The following is a 12,721-nucleotide window of genomic DNA, read 5'->3' on the forward strand; positions in this document are numbered from 1 at the left end:
GCTTATAACAGACTAACTCTTTGCCTGAAATTTTCCACGCTCTAAGTTTTAGCAAAAATGGTTAAGCTGTTTGGGAGAACGAGGTTAGGGAAAAAAATCAGTTGTTTTGCCAAAATGAAAATTGTTTCTGACTATTTCTTTGAATAGTTTTAACACTCCAGGATTTTAGAATAGGAAGTTCAAATTGAATTAATGCGAGAGCAGTTTGGGGTCCAATCCAGGTCAGTAAGGCGTTGTGTTACCACTTGCCCTGCAACTCTGGGTGACTCTCAATTCTTTGTTGTTATAGCTCCCAGCCTGGGATGCTCATTGCCAACCTACCAGCATGCAGGCCTGAGTGTCTATATGCTAGACAGCCCTGACCCCAGCAGCCTGTGTCTCGTCCTACAGCCCCACTCTGGCTTCTACCAACCTGGGTTATAACTTGCAGGGTGATCCCAACACACTCCCAATTCTGAATTTTCTCCAAACCGTGTGCTCTGTAATTTCCAGGTCCTCTCCTGGATAGTTCAGAGAAACGATCAGGTTCCTCTAAAGACACAAAACCCACCAGCTTATTAATTTAACTGGGGTGAATACACTCTTCCGTTTAAAGACAGCAGTGAGTTGGTTTACAGTAAAAATACAAGAAATTTATTATCTATATATATACAGGATTAACTGAGTTCAAGTATCAAGAATAGAGGATAGAGTTACAAGTAAAACAAAACAAAACACGCTTCTAAAAAGTCTAAAACTTAATCTAGCCAAGTATAGGCTTTGTTCAAGATGTTTTTTTTCTGACCTATATGCAGTTCCCAGAAACTTCAACCCCACCCCCTTGGTAGACAGGCCCATTTTTCTCAGCTTGTAAGTGTTCTGTTCCCTTGTGTGTCTGTCTAGTGATGGATGCCAAAGGTGGCTTTTGTCTTTGCTTATATTTTCCAAGGTTCAATGATGTTGCTTTAAGAGGCAGGATGGCCTCATGCTGTTCTTCTCTTCCTGTGGGCTTCCCAGGCCCCTGTACCTAAATGGGGCTTGCACTGTTTGGATTCCACTATGCTTAATTTACATAGGAGAAAGGTAAATAGCCACCTTCTTCCTGGCAGGGAGGGAACTTGTTTCTCCCTGTTTTGCCACAGACTTTAAAACATAGTATCATTAAATATCCTTATTTCCTCATATAGTGTTGATACCTACATTTCATAGTGATATTAATCACCAATGTGTCATTAGCTTTCAGAAAAGATCTCACTCTCTACACTCTTATAATACAATCAGTTGATTCAATTGCTTATCACTTGACGTTCAGACCCCCTGTCTTTATAGACCAGTAAACCTTTGAAATGGATTCTTCTGAGTAAAGTTTATTCAGCCTATCCGGAGAACGAGATGGAGTCTGGTGGTGAAGGAAGCTGCATGCTCTTTCTTCCCTAATTGCTGTTTGCTGAAATTTTCTGTTTCCTACCATCTCCTCCCCATGCTGTCTTGATGGTCCTGTTTACTGCTTATATGTAAGTTTAGGATTGATCTGTTTAACAAATCCCCCTGACATGTCTAGTTTAAATACACTTCAGCCATAAATCTAGCGTGTACCCGTAACTCCTAATACCCGCTGCCCATCACACATGAATATTAATGATCAGTAAGTTATCAGTTTTCAAATGATCCCACACAAGGCATATTTTGTAGAAAGATTGTTACAATAATGTGTAAGGTGTGAATTCAGGGATGCTTAGTGTCACTCTTAGGGCTGGTCTACACTTAGTCCGGACTTCGGACTAAGGTACGCAAATTCAGCTACGTTAATAACGTAGCTGAATTCGAAGTACCTTACTCCGGACTTACCGCGGTCCAGACGCGGCCGGAAGTCTCCCCCCGTCGACGCCGCGTACTCCTCTCGGCGAGCTGGAGTACCGGCGTCGATTGTGAGCACTTCCGGGATCGATCCCAGAACATCGATGGCGTGCCTCCGGACCAGCCGGTAAGTGAAGACTAGGCCTTAGTCCTGGAGTCAGAGAGGTGCCTTTATAATCCCCAGGAAAATCCATCCAGATTTTATGTGCATACCAACTGCACTGTGCACTCTCCCACGCCTCGAGGAGGTGCCTGTACCAGCCTCCCCAGTCTACAAGACAGGAGATTGAAATCTCACTTCTTTTGCTAACAGGTTTTAATATTTTTTATGTACTTCACATCCCTTAACAGTGACCTAAGTCTCATAGGCTTAAACTAAGTGTATGTCTTCACTACAGATTTAACGCAGGTAATCAGCACTTGGGCTAGCCCAGCCTGCGTGTGAGAAGCCACACCACAAAGCCCTCACTGATGCTACACTCACCCATGCGTGCTAGGACTTCTGGTGGCATACCCCATGTTTTATTGTGTTGTAGTAAGCTGAGCCAGTCAGCCTTTCCCAGTGAATTGTGGGAGAACTTCTCTGTCCTTCCAGGCACATGGGAGGATGGGGTGGAGGTGGGGGGAATCATGGGAAGCCATTGGAGGACTATTGGCACTCAAGTGACTTAGCCTATGTCCTCACTGCAAGGTGGGCAGCTTACCATCCTGAGTGAAAGTGGCACCCAAATTCTAGCCTAGAATGATGGATAATATACCCAAGTAAGAGCCAAATTAACTCTGCAGTGAGGACATACCCTAAGAAGCAGGCAAGTATCATTTCCCCCACTTCTTTTATAAATGAAGCGAGAGGTGATGTCTACACTACGGGTGCTACAGCAGCACAGCTATGGTGCCAGAGCCTTCGCTGTAGGAATTCCACCTCCCCAAGGGATGGCAGCTAGGTCAACGGAAGCATTCTTCCAAATGCATCTACACTGGAGGCTACGTCAGCATAGCTGCAGCACTCAGGGTGAGAATTTTTCAAACCCCTAAGTGCTATAGCCATGTTGACCTAACTTTAAAGTGTAGATCCGGCTGCACAAACTGCACAAGGTCAAAACCGGGAATAGAACCAAGGTTTCTAACACAGTAGCCCCAAAGTCTCATCCACTTAGCCACTCAGCCTTTCTAAATGAATGCATCAGATTTACGTGCTTGCCTATGCTGCCTATAACCATTGTTCTAATCAGCAGATCATACATACCTCAAATGGTATAATGGCAATTTTGTAATTAAGCTTCCGCTGGAATCAGATGCAGTAATATTACAGTCAAATATTTATCAAATCTTCTCTATTTTGGATAATTGAAACTAATGCTAAGGGCTTCCACTTGGATAAATGCAGTGCTGCAGTGCAGTGTGATTTGGAGGACCTTGTGGAGCACTGCAGGACTGATATGCCTTTCTATAAAATATGGACCACCAGCAGCAGAGGCAGCTCAGTTTAAATACACCAGTGAATATTATTTTAAAATGACCTTCCTTATGTCTCACAATAAGTGAGTGACACTGTCAACTTGAAATCTAATAAATATAAGAAATGAGTTAGAAACCATTTGAGGTAAAACTGCCCCAGTCGATTTCTGTAGTTTTATTGCCACATTTTTTAATTAAAAAAAAAAAAATGTTTTTCTCTCCCTTTTGTGTGTCTGAAAAACCCAAACAATCTCAGAGGAAACTAATTTTATGCAGCTGTTGTCAAACAGAAAATAAACAAACATAAAAACCAAAACCACGTCTCTCATTTTTCAGTTGAAGTAATCTTAGTAATAGCAAGTAAAAACAGACAAATATAAATTTTAAGTTGATGTCATCCCTTTAAAATGTAAGAGGAGGACAGAACAGAAAACGAAAAGACTGAAATCAAGACTTCACTGTATATTCTGCAGGTATGTGTGTATGTATATATACATATACACACAACCGCACACAGGGCACAAGAAATCCACAGATACTACCAGAAGAATTGTAGGGATATTTTAGTATCCTTATAAACAAGCTATTCCAAACTGAAATTTCACAGTTTATGCATGTACCACATGAATTGTTAGAACATCTGTAACATACACATTTCCTCTCATCTGCCGCAATTTTAGTTCTAAACAACAAAAAGCACTCATTTGAAATCAGGATGTGACTATTGTACTTAACAGCAGACTTTTTCTTGCCCATTTCTTTCAGGTGCAGAGATAGGGTTGCCAACTGTCTAATCGCACAAACCCAAACACCCTTGCCCCGTCTCCTTCCCTGCCCCTTCTCCAAGGCCACACCTTGGCCAGGCCCCTTCTCTGGGACACCCCCATTCACTCAGTCGCTTGCTCTCCCACACCCTCACTCACTTTCACCAGGTTGGGGCAGGGGCTTGGGGTGCAGGAGGGGGTGCGGGCTCTGGGCTGGGGCCTAGGTGTTCGGCGTGTGGGAAGGAGCTCCGGGCTGAGCCTGTGGCAAGGGGTTGGAGTACAGGAAGGGGTGCAGACTCTGGGAGGGAGTTTGGGTGCGGAAGGGAGCTCTGGGCTGAGCCTGGGGGAGGGGCTGGGGTGCGGAAGGAGGTTCGGGGTGCAGGCTCTGGGAGGGAGTTTGGGTGTGGGAGGGGACTGGGGCAGGGGGTTGTGTGTGGGAGGAGGTTCAGGGTGCAGGTTCCGGCTCGGAGGTGTTTTCCTCGGGTGGCTCCCGGAACCGGCGACATGTCCGGCAGTGGCTCCTAGGCTCAGGGGTGGCCTGGCAGCTCTGCACACTGCTCCATCTGCAGGCACAGCCCCTGCAGCTCCCAATGGCTGAGGTTCCCCACTCCTGGCCAATGGGAGCTGCAGAGTCAGCGCTCGGGGTGGAGGTAGAGCACAGAGACTCCCTGACACACACACACCGCCGCACCTAGGGGCTGCAGGGACATGCTGGCCACTTCTGGGAGTCGCGCGGAGCCAGGGTAGGTAGGGAGCCTGCCTTAGCCCCGCTGTGCCACTGGACTTTTAGCGGCCTCAAATCTACCAGATTGGCTTCAGAAGCCTCCAGCAGATCGAGCCCAATTCCGGGAGACTCCTGGCCAAACCAGGAGGATTGGCAACATTATGCAAAGACCATAACGAGATAGCTTCTTTAACTCTAGAACATGACACAATTATGGTCCACTGACAGTCGGCTCTTTGATACTTCTGTAATTAATGCCGAGTGGACATGCTCTGAATACATATAGCCATTTAGGTCATTGTACAGCACGTTCTTCAAATGTCAGCTCTAATGGAATTATTCTTAAACAAGTAACAAAGCATAAAAATATTATATTAATCTATAAGAACAGGCCTCGTGGTTAGTAGTCCACACTGCTACACGAGACACCCTGGTTTAATTTCTGGATAAAATATATTGCTCCGTTAGCTGATATGGACCAGTAATACTACAGATATGGTACATTGTCCACTTGGAAAAAGAGCGAGAGAGGAGCATCTCACGTCGCTTCACAGAAACACCTGTAGCTGAACAAAGAGCAATACTGATGAGCTTCATTAGGCGTTCCACCTAGAGCTCAGCTAAAGAAAGTAGCTGTAGTATGGGGTATTTTAAGGCGAGAATGAGAAAATACTCCAAACATGGCAAAAAGATTAAAATATTAAGGCCTTGATTTTCATGGCAGGTTAAGAGCTGTTTGAGGCCCACCCAACCCTTGTACAAATTAGGGCTGCACAGAGGCAGTCCTTACGCCAAAGAGAGTTCCCCTGTGGAAAGGGAATTCTCCACCAACTATCTTCAGCCATTTTAGGGCCAATTTGTGCGGCTTATGCAGTGCAAAGTGCCCACAGCAGACTGGGGAATCCAACCCTAACTTTCTAAAAATAATGGCCAGGTTTTCAAAAGAGCTGTATACCCACAAACAGGTACAGCATGCTCTGTAGCAATTCAGCCTTCATCACGCTGCCTCGACAATGGGCCTCAATGCATTTATAGGAGAGGTTAGACGGGAAGTCACCTCTAAGGGTGAGTAGCTAGATAGCAGAAAAGACCATCCAATCCTTTGCTTCTCTGCAGACCATCAACAAGGACACCAATAACAATACAATTATGACAATGTTTAAAGCAGATGGTATTACATCACTGTTTATAATATTCTTTTTCAAAATATATATCCCCAAAAGTTTAAAACACTTTCAATAATTAGAAGGGATTCTGTGCCACACTTATCTCAGGAGAAGCAGCAACTGCTTATTAAAGACTGTATAAGCATTTCCATTCTCACCCACTATTTTAAGTCACTCAAAGTTCTGCAAATCCCAGTTTTCAGGCTGAAATGTTCTAGGCTTGATCTCTATCTGAAAGTGAATATTTTGGAACATTTGAGCAAAAATGGTTCTGCCTTTTTTAAGTAGGAGGCACATGTACAAATGACGCTTTCCCCATTATAAAAAGAAAACATTGTGACTTTCTTTTAAACAACTCTGCAGTTGAAATGGGTAGGATCAGAAAGTTAAAATTTGGCAGGTAAATATCCCTCATTGAGAAGAAGCACCTGTGAATGTTCTGCTGAAAGTTATTTTTGATTTAACTGAATTATGAGCCTGTGAAAAAAATCATACTTCACACACAGGTAGAATATCTTCTTGTCATACTGCCCTCAACTGATGAATTCTCAGCTCTCCCTCTATGCTACCCTCATTAATTTGGGACTCTCCCATTAATGAACTTTGGGATCACCCAAATAATGAATACTGGGCCTCCCTATTTCTTTGCAAGTTTCCTCTGGAGCTGCCACCCACGCCAGATATGAAGGAGGCCTCTGGCCTCTCAGTTCCCCTTCTTCATAAAGGACCCCCTACATCTTGCTCCCCCAAAGCCTCAATAGGAATAACAGAAGTGGTTTCCACAATAGTGCAGTTCCTCTTAAAGGAAAAACGGTGCAGTTCTAGTCCCTACCCCTCCCTGCGTTCCTAAAAAAGAGCAAGTAGTGCCTATATCGCTCTGCTCCCTGCCTTCCCCAACCCCTCCAGAAATCAGTGGCTCCCCAGCTCTATGCACACACGCACAATTTTACCATAAGCAAGTGTTTTGTTAAGACTTATCTGGAGGTGAAGGAAAGAGGTGGGGGATATGACTTCATATTTATCAGACACCTGCTACTCACAGGTGATAAAAGATAGAGCCGTGGGGGAGAAGTCAGTAGGAATCCCAGCACTCTTCTCAACAGCTGTGAGTGGGATAGAAGAGCCTCAGCCTCTCACAGTGAATTACCCCCAGACTTCTTCAGGGAGGCCACACTCATATTTCTTATCAGCCTTCGACTAGATGGCAGTCGGAGTCTGGTAAATTAGTAAGCTCTAGACATTCTACATTTTACTCATACCTACTCCCAAAGGCTTTCATGGGAACAGGCCCTGTTTCTACATTACATTTCCATACTCTACAGGACTGCCTCTTGTTAAGATAGTCTTCCTCAGCCATGATATAGCTAGAGTAATAATTAATAAATCAATCAATCAACATTACCCACACTTAAAGCCCTGAAAAGATGACAAATGGTGGTAGATAGACCGTTACATTTAACTATACAAAAAATTGTATTTGTCTAAAAGTTAATTAATTACAGGATTAGGGTAATTGAAAATTAAAACCAGAGAAAACCTACAAAATGTCAACAAGTAGAAAGAAATTCCTGCAAGATGCCGATAGCAGAAATAAACTGAGAAGTCAAAGGGATAGAAGGTAATCTTCATACAAAAATATAATAGCAGGATAATATCATGCTATGGCATATAGGTATCTCCCACACATAAGCAAGACCTACTCTATCAAGGAAAGAGTTATTCCTCATCTTCTCATATCATGTTAACCCTTTTTTTTTTAATACTGGTTTTTACTACCTGAGCCCATAAGTATTTATAAATCAAATGTATGGCTCCAATAGGCCATCAAATCCTTATTGCATTACAGAAATAAACTTTTTTTGCTTCTATGTCCTTACTCCCATAATTGTCATTAGGACTGGAACTATCTCTAGGAAAACCCATTGCATTTCTCACAAATATAAGCATGTTATTTCTTTACACAGGGGGCAGTTATTTATAAAATACACATCTGATCAATTATGCCATTAACTCTACAGTACCTTAGTGACAATACTCCAAGAATATCTCAAGAAGGCAGTCTTCATATCTCCTCCAGTTCCATCATGCAGAAAAAAATCCTGGTTTCGTAACTCACGAAAATATTTTGATGCCCTAAATGAAAAACTCCACATTAAACTAAGGTAAAGGTTCTGCTAAAAGTGAATAACACCCAGGAACTTCCAAGTTAAAGTTAACAATTTCCATGCTTAACTCAACCTTGTGGTAAGGAGGGGGAAAGCACAGTAGGAGTTCAGAATTGTCAGTTTCACTCTAAGGCCTGGTCTACACTAGGCGTTTATGTCGAAGTTAGCGCCGTTACATCGAATTAACCCTGCACCCGTCCACACCGCGAAGGTATTTAGTTCGACATAGAGGTCTCTTTAATTCGACTTTTGTACTCCTCCCCGACGAGGGGAGTAGCGCTAAATTCGACATGGCCATGTCGAATTAGGCTAGGTGTGGATGGAAATCGACGTTAATAGCTCCGGGAGCTATCCCACAGTGCACCACTCTGTTGACGCTCTGGACAGCAGTACGAGCTCGGATGCTCTGACCAGCCACACAGGAAAAGCCCCGGGAAAATTTGAATTTGAATTCCTTTTCCTGTCTGGCCAGTTTGAATCTCATTTCCTGTCTGGACATCGTGGCGAGCTCAGCAGCACTGGCAACGATGCAGAGCTCTCCAGCACTGATGGCAGTGCAAGCTCAGAATAGAAAGAGGGCCCCAGCATGGACTGATCGGGAAGTCTTGGATCTCATCGCTGTGTGGGGCGATGAGTCCGTGCTTTCCGAGCTGCGATCCAAAAGACGGAATGCAAAGATCTATGAGAAGATCTCTAAAGACATGGCAGAGAGAGGATACAGCCGGGATGTAACGCAGTGCCGCGTGAAAATCAAGGAGCTGAGGCAAGGCTACCAGAAGACCAAAGAGGCAAACGGACGCTCCGGATCCCATCCCCAGACATCCCGTTTCTACGAGGCACTGCATTCCATCCTCGGTGCGGCCGCCACCACTACCCCACCACTGACTGTGGACTCTGAGGATGGGATAGTGTCCACGGCCGGATCCTCGGACATGTTAGCGGACGGGGAAGATGAGGAAGGAGATGAGGAGGACGAGGCAGTCGACAGCGCTCACAACGCTGATTTCCCCGACAGCCAGGATCTCTTCATCACCCTTACAGAGATCCCCTACCAACCCTCCCCAGCCGTTACCCCGGACACAGAATCTGGTGAAGGATCATCCAGTAAGTGTTGTAAACATCTAAACATTTATTTGTAACAGAACATGATTATTAACAATGTAAAAAATGGGTTTCTCATGATTACTTTGAATAACTTAACGGTTCAGTCATGGGCAGTGCAAGTATTTCAAAAAAATCTAGCAATGTCCGGTTTTGCATGATTGTCCTGCCCAAGCCGCTCTACTGTGTAGTCCCTGCTACTGCAGCTACAGTAAGATGCGGTCTATATGTCCGGGGATGGAGCAGAAATCCTCCTGGGACATCTCAAGGAAGCTCTCCTGCAGGTAATTTGAAATCCGCTGCATTAGGTTCTTGGGGAGAGCGGCCTTATTGGGTCCTCCGTAGTAGGACACGTTGCCGCGCCACGAGACTAGCAAGTACTCCGGAATCATTGCTTGGCACAGCATGGCGGCATACGGCCCTGGTCTTTGGAGGCTTTCCCGGAGCATTCTCTGTCTGTCGCTCTCAGAGATCCTCATGAGGGTGATGTCGCTCATGAAGACCTGCTTTGAATGAGGTAGGGGAATGTTATTAGTGTTGGCTGGTTTGCAGCCACGCGGTGGAGGCGGGAAAGGGTCAGCCGAAAGGGATCGTTCCCGGGGACAGCCGCGAGGGTGTGGGACAGGAGCAAACTTCCTGCTTGCCGGATTGCTGGCAGCAGGGACCGACATTGATTTCAATGTGAAATGAGGCCATTGCTAATATTAAAGTTTTAAGCTGCCACGAATCTACGGCTTACCATGTCTGCCTGCAACAGAAATTCCGTTGTCCTGACAGGGTTCTCAAAAGTGCTCTGCAAAACCACAGACAGTGAATGCGAAGGCCGAGAATTCGACCTTGTGCTGAGTGCGCATGTGATAGGTGCTGTGCATGGTCCTGTTCACAGAGAAAGACTATGTTCTTTGTTCACAACTACATTTATGTTTCTGAGGAATTCACTCCCTTTTTCCCATTCCCACAGCCCCATCTGCGACTGTCTCACAACCTAGCCTGTCATCACACTCCCAGAGGCTAGGGAGGATTAGGCATAAGAAGAAGAGGACACGGGAGGACATGTTCTCCGAGCTTATAGCCTGCTCCAGAGCACAGGCAGCACAGCAGACCCAGTGGCGGGAGAACTTGTCCCAAATGCACCAAGCCAACATGGATCGGGAGGAGAGGTGGCGTCAGGAAGACCAGCAGGCGACTCAAACCCTGCTTGGACTACTGAGGGAGCAAACGGACACGCTCCGGCGCCTTGTGGATGTTCTGCAGGAACGGAGGCAGGAGGACAGAGCCCCGCTGCAGTCCATCTCTAACCGCCCTCCCCCGCCACCAAGTCCCATACTCCCTTCACCCAAAGTGCACAGAAGGAGAGGCGGCAGAGTCCCTGCTAACTCTCACTGCACCCCTGCAGAGAGCTCGAGCAGCAGAAGGCTCTCAGTCCCCAAAGTTTGACAAGTTCTTTCCTTCCCGCCTGACACAAGCCCCCGTCCAAGTTTCACTTCCCAGTCCCCTGTGTAGTTGTTAATAAAAAATATGTTTCTGTTAACTACTGTTTCCATCATGTTCTTTTGGAGGAGGGGGGGAAAGGGGGTTGGTAATTGGACAGGACAGTCACCTTTGGCAGGGTACATAGTCGGGGGCAGGCACAGCAGCAGGGCACATACATAGTGCAGTGATGCAGTGACTACTTACCCTGGTTAGTCTGGGAGGTTCTTTTCATGTTATGTGGTGGGAGGTGGGTTGCTCTGTGACTTTGTGGCACGGGAGGGCAGTTAGAGATCTGAAGCGGCGGTCCTTAGGCAGGATCACAGAGCCACACAGCAGGGGATCTGTAAGCGTCCCCCCCCGCCACAAAGTCACATAGTACCCCCATACACACAGTCCCTATCAGGAGGGGTGACAGGCTCCGTTGAAAGAACCATCCCACCGCACCGGAGCCTGTCAGTCCTTCAGTTTAGAAGCTGCATTCGCGCGACTACACTACACCCGCTCCGCACCACAGTCTGCGTCCCAGTTTTAAAAAATTCCCGCGAAAACAGTATTACAGAAAACGGTGTGCTTTAACAAAGTAGAACTATTTTTATTTTGAAACGTGTGTTGGAAGTGGGGTGAAGGCTTCTCTGTACACAAAATTAGAAAGTCACAGGTTACCCTGCTCACTCAGGAACTTTGCTTTCAAAGCCTCCCGGATGCACAGCGCTTCCCGCTGGTCTCTTCTAATCGCCCGGCTGTCTGGCTGTGAGTAATCAGCAGCCAGGCTAATTTCCTCAACCTCCCACCCCGCCATAAAGGTCTCCCCCTTGCTCTCACAGAGATTGTGGAGCACACAGCAAGCTGCTATAACAATGGGGATATTGGTTTCGCTGAGATCACAGCGAGTCATCAAGCTTCTCCATCTCCCCTTGAGACGTCCAAAAGCACACTCCACCACCATTCTGCACTTGCTCAGCCGGTAGTTGAAGAGTTCTTTTTCAGTGTCCAGGGCACCTGTATAGGGCTTCATGAGCCAGGGCATTAGCGGGTAGGCTGGGTCCCCGAGGATGACTATAGGCATCTGCACATCCCCAACAGTTATTTTGTGGTCCGGGAAGTAAATACCTTGCTGCAGCCGTCTAAACAGACCAGAGTTCCTGAAAACACGAGCGTCATGAACCTTGCCCGGCCATCCCACGTAGATGTTGGTAAAACGTCCCCTGTGGTCCACCAGTGCTTGCAGCACCATGGAAAAGTAGCCCTTTCTGTTAATGTACTGGCTGGCCTGGTGGTCCGGTGCCAGGATAGGGATGTGAGTTCCATCTATGGCCCCACCGCAGTTTGGGAATCCCATCGCTGCGAAGCCATCTATGATCGCCTCCACGTTTCCCAGGGTCACTACCTTTGGCAGCAGTACATCAACGATTGCCTTGGCTACTTGCATCACAACAACCCCCACGGTAGATTTGCCCACCCCAAACTGGCTCGCGACTGACCGGTAGCTGTCAGGCGTTGCAAGCTTCCAGAGGGCTATGGCCACTCGCTTATGGACAGTCAGGGCTGGTCGCATCCGGGTGTCATTGCGCTTCAGGGCAGGGGACAGCAACTCACAAAGTTCAAGGAAAGTTCCCTTCCGCATGCGGAAGTTTCGCAGCCACTGTGATTCATCCCAGACCTGCAGCACTATGCGGTCCCACCACTCAGTGCTTGTTTCCCGTGCCCAGAATCGCCGTTCCACGGCATCAACATGACCCATTGCCACCGTGATGTCCTCGGCGCTGGGTCCCCTGCTTTCTGAGAGGTCTGTGCTACTCTCACACTTCAGGCCATCACCGCGTTGACGTAGCCTCCTCGCCTGACTTTTCTGCATCTGCCTCAGGGCAACCTGTATGATAAGCTGCGAGGCGTTGAGAGCGGCCACAACTGCAGCGATGGTTGCAGCGGGCTCCATGCTCACAGTGCTGTGGCGTCCGCGCTGTCAATGACTTGAAAAGTGCGCGAAATGATTTCCCGCCGGCGCTTTCAGGGAGGGAGGGAGGGCGGGAGTGA

General features: G+C 46.8%; 1 protein-coding gene across 1 annotated transcript in view; it reads right to left on the bottom strand.

Annotated features, from left to right (window-relative positions):
* VPS54 (VPS54 subunit of GARP complex) overlaps positions 1 to 8,214 on the bottom strand; it is a 73,387-nt gene extending 65,173 nt beyond the window's left edge. The window contains exon 1 of the mRNA XM_034764198.1: positions 7,970 to 8,214. The gene's annotated coding sequence lies outside the window, so the exon portion shown is untranslated. The remainder of the gene's footprint in view (positions 1 to 7,969) is intronic.
* Between the last annotated feature and the right edge of the window lie 4,507 nt (positions 8,215 to 12,721).

The sequence above is a fragment of the Trachemys scripta genome, chromosome 3, assembly GCF_013100865.1.
Source record: "Trachemys scripta elegans isolate TJP31775 chromosome 3, CAS_Tse_1.0, whole genome shotgun sequence".
Classification (NCBI taxonomy): domain Eukaryota; kingdom Metazoa; phylum Chordata; order Testudines; family Emydidae; genus Trachemys; species Trachemys scripta.